This window comes from Phyllostomus hastatus, unplaced genomic scaffold, assembly GCF_019186645.2.
Source record: "Phyllostomus hastatus isolate PE091 unplaced genomic scaffold, TTU_PhHast_1.1 phas_scaffold_1066, whole genome shotgun sequence".
Lineage (NCBI taxonomy): Eukaryota > Metazoa > Chordata > Mammalia > Chiroptera > Phyllostomidae > Phyllostomus > Phyllostomus hastatus.
In genome coordinates, this window is record NW_025334004.1 from 3,595,602 (window position 1) to 3,602,191 (window position 6,590).

Here is a 6,590-nt window from a genome sequence, read left to right on the forward strand (position 1 = left end):
TTCTTCAAGACAATCACTTTTAGAAGTTATTTTGTTTTTATGCCCATCTACTTATTTGTTGTTTACTTATTGTCTTTCTCCTGCTAGAATTTAAGAACCAAGAGGGCAGAGACATTTTTATATCAATTGCTAGTATCCCTGGTGACTAGAATCAAAGTTAGAATTCTCAGAAACTGAGAATTCACTAACCTTTGGCCTAGAAGCCATACAAGCCTTTTGAAGATAATACTTAAAGTAAGATACGGTGAATGGCTATTCAGTTGAATGATTGCAATATTAAATATCTTTTCTCATAGAGTGTTTTAATGCTATAATATGCCTGTAATAATATATCATGCCAGTCAGCAGGCAATATCTACTAGTGTGATGTACAGTTCTATCTTCACTTAACTGTATTATTGGTAATTTAGATAATTTTTGATGGCATATCTAACAGTTTTAGATCATGTAAAAACAAGATGAATAGTTCCATGGGGCTATTTTATAATCAGGATTTTAATGGGAAGTCACTGAAACAAATTTAACCAAAAGAAAAGTGGACAAGGATATTGAAACTGTTAACCTTTGTACCTAAAAACTAATTTTACCGAATCAAGGAAAGAGGCTTAAAATTTTGGTTGACCCTGATCACTATGCATTAAAAGTATAATAGATATGTCAAGACAAAAACTAAATGTGAGAATGTGCCATGATTAATGAATTACAATATGCAGAACAAGAGAGGTGATAATCCCATACTGTAGACTGGCCAGACCACACTAGAATACTAAACTCAGTGCTGGATCCCAGATTTAAGAGAATCATCCAGAAAGTGGTACCATTCCAACACAAACTGACCAGGATGGTAAACAGGCCTGAAGTTACCTTATTTGAACAGGTAAAGAGGATAGAGATTTCTAGCCTAGAGAAGACTTCAGGAGAACATGATACCTATCCTCAAATTCGTGAAAGAGCTTAAGGGAGAAAAGTACTTAAACATTTTCAGTATCCTGAAGCAATCAATGAAAGCTACAAGAAAGTAGGTTCTGCCTTAACTCAATATGTTTAAGGAATAATTTTAGGTAGACACATCTAAAACAGACTTCTGGTCAAGATGGAGGCATAGGTAGACACACTTCACCTCCTCATGCAACCACAGAGAGAATTACAGCTATATCTCAAAACAAGTAACCGCACCTGTCAGAAAATCGAGCTGCAAGAAAATCTGACAACCAAGGATATAAAGAAGCCACATTTGCCCATACAGGTAGAAGGTCTGGAGTTGCGGAGATGGGTGGAGAGGTGCAGGGATATAGCATGGCATGGAGAGGTGGCAGTGTCGTGGAACAGGCAGTTGCATATTCATTGTGTTTTGGATAAAAATCAGGAAGGATACCTTAGAACCTTGCAATCCCAGCCCCAGGCCAGAATGCAAAGCCCAGAGTTCCAATACTGGGAAGGTGAATCCCCATAACTTCTGGCTGTAAAAACCAGTGGTGGTTGGGGCAGCAGGAGAAACTGCTGGATTTTCAGGATACCATTGAAAGGGCCCAAATAGACTTAGAATGTGTGCAAACCCACCCATGCTGGGATTTACCACCAGGGCAACAACTAAAAGGGTGCCAGTAGCATACAGGAAGTGGGTAAAGTGACTAGGAACAGGGCAGGTGTTAGGCAAACCTCCAGAAGCCAAGCAGTAGTAATGCCCCCTCTACAAGACCTTGCCCCACACAGAGCCTGGTGAAGTGGGTTGCCTGCCCTGGCAATTACCTATATATGCAGACATCAATCATTTATTGTTTCTTTAGTCCAAACATATTCAAAATGAAAGCTGAAAGAATATTTTTCACCTGAAACAATTAAACTAGATTCTGCTAGTATATAATGCTTAACACATTATAGCAATAGAGATGGTAATCCATTGTCTTCTAATTAGACCTACAAAAGCTAAGATTGTTGCAATAGTGTCATAAGGATAGAATATTGCCATTACAAAAACAGCAAATTACAGTAATAGTAGATGAATATTTTTACTGTGGTTCACTGGAAAGGGGACAAATATTAAAAGTGAACAGTACAGCTGATTAACAATCACCATATAACTTTGTCCATGTGATGTTTTAATGTTTTATTCATGGAATGTTAAAACTGAAGCTGAATGTCACTTTGTTCTAACTTTCTATTTCATTTAAACATGTGCCATTTTTTGGATGCCACAACAGTTTTTGTGAGTGGCAGGGCATAACATGGATTAAAACTTTTAGATACATTAAATAGAAAACAGAAATAAAAGACTAAAGGAAAGACATTCTATAAAAAACACTGCCAATAAACCACTTATTTTAAAACAGTTAGATAAAGGCTTCAAAACTCAAAATTAATTTCTGATAATAACTTCAAGAACTATATGTCAGAAAGTGTAAAAAATGTTTTAAACAGGACAAAGAAGTATTAGGACAAAGAAGTATCCTTAAATCCCCCCAAATGGAAACAATTACATATCCGTGTCATCCACAAAATATATGTAATAGGGCAAGACTTTTCCTCAAACATGGAAGACCTCGTCAAAGGGGAACGAAAGATAGATTTAATTTAACTTATATTACCCAGTACATGAAACACAAAATATGTGCATCATTTGCTAGCTTTCATGATTCAAAACTAGTTTGCTACTATGTCAAGTGCATTTTTGTTTTTACCAAAACAAAATGGAGACATCTTCCATGCTAGCAAGCATCTTTAATGGTCACACTTATTTATTCCACTCCTAGCTGGAAACATAAGAAACTGGTATGTACTGAATGCTTCAAGTGTAAAATTGAATGTCCTTTGCCATACTACAGTTAACTGGAACTTGTAATAAAGACAGACAATATTTCAGCAGCTATAAACTTTGTTCACAGAATTGTTTAGAGATTCATGCAAAAATAAAAGATGTCATCCCAGACTTACTGGCTGCAGACATCAGTTGAGGAATTGTGCTAAATTAATGACATATCTCTGCCCCCCAAATAGAGAATACAAACATTGAAAATCTGCTGTTCTTTTCTCTGAAAATTGCAACATTCTTACTACTAGTTTACTTGCTATTTTTGGAATCTGACTGCTTTTAAATATCACTATTCATGTACATCAAGTTGATAGACTTTTCCGAGCACCTCTCAAGTGATCTGCTTCCATGTTCACATTCATGCTAAGAGAACAGTTAACAAGAGACTTACTCAAATAACTGCTTCCTTCCCTCTCCCACCCAAACACATCAGACTCCATCCCACGGAGAACACAAAGCTGTTAACTAAACAGTTTTTACTAATTTTAGTTGTTACCTAAAGTCAATTTACTAATTTTAAAGATATTGCAGTTTTTACACACTTCACTAATTTTTTTAACATTTTGCAATTGTTCCACTTTGCAGCACAGCAGTTCATACATTCTACTGTACAAAATTACTGGCAAGACTGGAATGATGTATTAATGGAAGGCAATATCATGCTAATTACATTACCAGAGAACAAAAATACAGTGAAGACAACTTTCACTATACCTAGTTTAAAGAAATAAAGGAGAGGAGGAGGTTGTTGAGCAGCCAACCATCCCTGTACTGAAGAGGGGAAGATAGAAAATGGTTATATACTAGTCTGGTCTAGTATTGAAGATCATAGTATTTAAAGTTTTGATTTTTGTTATTCAGTTCAAACTAAATAATTTCCTTTCAGAATATACTTGTAGATATGTTAAGGTTTATGTGTAAACACAGGTCACAACAAGCAGATAAAATGCCCTCATCATTTTTCAAACTATTCTCTACTGGAAAACTATTCTCTACTGGAAACCCCCTGCTGCCTTTCATTGCAAATTTCAATGTTAATGAGTTCAGAGTACACATTAGGGCATTTTGATGCGTGCATAACAAGTTCCTGCTGGTTTGTATTTTGGGGGGTGAAGGAAGCCAATGAAAAAGCAAGAATTTCCAGTGGCACTATTTATGTTCCCAACATTAATAGGCAGAAACAGTAACACTTAAACAAAATGTAAAGCAGAGGATTTTTTTTTGACTCAAAGGACCTGAATTCAGTTGGGCATGTCCTTTTAAAAACTTCCTTTTGTTGTAGATAGTTTAAGATATAGTCATTCCTCAGTCCTTAATTCTACAAGTCTAGATTTGTATATTAACAATGTTAATCTTGTCATGAAATTGGGGAAATGAGAAATAATGTTCACCTCAAAACCAAAGGATACTTTTCACACCAAAGAAACGATCAAAAAGCTGTGTTACATTCCAAAGCCAAAAACATTAGTAAAAATGCAAACACCATAAAGATGTACCCCTACCAAGACTTTGCCAATAGTGGGGCTTCACTGACACTGTCCTGTGAAATGGCCTTCCATCTGCCCAGTTTCACTTCCAGAGCCAAGTTCCTGTGCCTTGCCACCTCTTGGAGGAGTTCCTCATCTAACCTGGTCATCTGTTATTCCATCACCCACTATTCCATGTGGATCACCAGGGCCTCAATAATTACACCTGATATCCCTGCGATCATCACCACCACATCTGGTTTCTTGCTCCCTAGCAGCACTTGTTCTTCCTCTTCCACATTTAAATGCAGTTCCCCTCAGAGCATAATTGGTTTTGCAACTAAAATACTCTGAACTGGTTTAGAGTAATCAAAAATTGTAAAACCAACATTTGGAAGCTATTCTCCAACACCTTTGTTATTGATGTGAAGTTCTACAACATCATCGAAACTGATGAAGAACTCCTTCCGTTCATTTTTTAATCAATATTGTGTGGCAAGTTACAAACAGAAAGTTGAGGCTGTAGGGATAGCAAATTGTTTTACAGCTTTCAGATTCATTCTGTTTAATATCCCTTCTGCCTGGTCTTGGTCTTCTAGGAGGTCATTGTTTATTCCTTAGGTCATTGTTCACACACACAAGGTGGCTAAGACTGAGCTTCTGGTTTGTTTTCTAGGTCATTGTTCTTTAGGTCATTGTTCACACAAAAATTAGCACACTAGTTTGCTAATCCTTTCTTTTGTTTGGTCTAGCCTACTGTTGAACCCCTCTATTAATATTTCAGTTCAGTTACTGTATGTTCCACCTCTGTGATTTCTGTTTGATACTTTTCAAGATTTTCCATCTCCATTCAAAATCCTCACATTGTTCATTCATTTTTTTCCTGATCTTTGGGAGTATATATATGACTATTATTTTGAACTCTCTGTCAGGTTAATCACTTATCTTGATTTCACTAACATCTGTTTCTAGAGTTTTATCTTGTTCTTGTGTTTGAAATTCCTGTTTTTTCATTTTTCTTGACTTTCTATGTTGGTTTCTGTGCATTAGCTAAAATAGTCACCTCTGCTAGTCTGGACAGAGTGGTCTCAGGTAAGTGATTAACCTTATGAGTCAGACTGGCCCATACTCTATTTTTCTGACATTCGTGATTACCCAAACCACCATTTTTGTTCTTAGTGGCTCCCAGTAGTTGAGACCATGTCAAGCCCATCAGTGGCCCAAAGGGGAGGATAACAGTAAGTACCCAGATATTTGCTGAATCAAATGCCTAATCCTCAGTCCGCAGTTTTAGAAGTTTGCAAAATATAGACCCTGTTTAGGGAAAGATGAGGAGATGGGCATTTTTTCCAGCTCCCTGTACACTGAACCTTGGGGTAATATATACACTGGGTGCTCATGACCACTAATAACTGCTTGTTTGTTTGCTTATAGCCTTGTGTGTCTTGAGGGTGCAGGTGTGGTTGGCTTTCAGACCTAGGTGTTTGGGAGAGGAGGTCCATTGCCAGAGCGAATGACTTAAAAGTTGGGGCCATGGATGTGGTGCTGATACCCTTTTCTCTCAGGAATAAGCTGGGAGTTTGGGAATCTCTCCAAACTGTATGGTATTGTGCACAGTGGGATTTATGGTGTGAGCATGTTTCATCCTTTTCTACCCATTTTGAAGTGGATATTTTCCTATTTGCCTGATGTATAGAAGTCGCTAAGGTAGTTTCTGGGTTTCTTGCAGAGGGACTTGCTCCATGTGCATCTAGCTGTTTATTTAGTATGTCTATGGGAGTATGGCATGCAGGAGCCTCCTTTGTCACTTCTTTAAATATTGCTCAAGTCATTATACTTTTAACATGTAACTCATGATCTTGCAAAATTAACTGACATTATTCAACAGAAGTTCTTCTATTCCTATCTACTTATTATTATGTGAACAAGGTATCTTAGCAGTTACAAACTTTCCTTAAGCCCTATTTCAATTAAATCCAACATATCAAGAAACAGTATGCTGTACTAATCCATTGGTCACAAATATTCTCTAATATATCTTGGTTTATCTTTCTGGACCCCTGGTTATTCATATGTTCATAAATATACTATTTACAGTTTAAATATTTGAGGTTTCTCTACATTTTCTTGATATTTTCTTCCAATTTAGTTCTGTTGTGGTCCAAAAACATACTTTGCAATATTTTAATATTTTTGAAATTTATTAATACTTATTTCATGACCAACATATGGTCTTTCTGAGTGAATGTTCTTCATCTACTTTAAAAAAAGTTGTGGCATGATATTTCATAAAACTAATTTGATCAAGGTTTTGG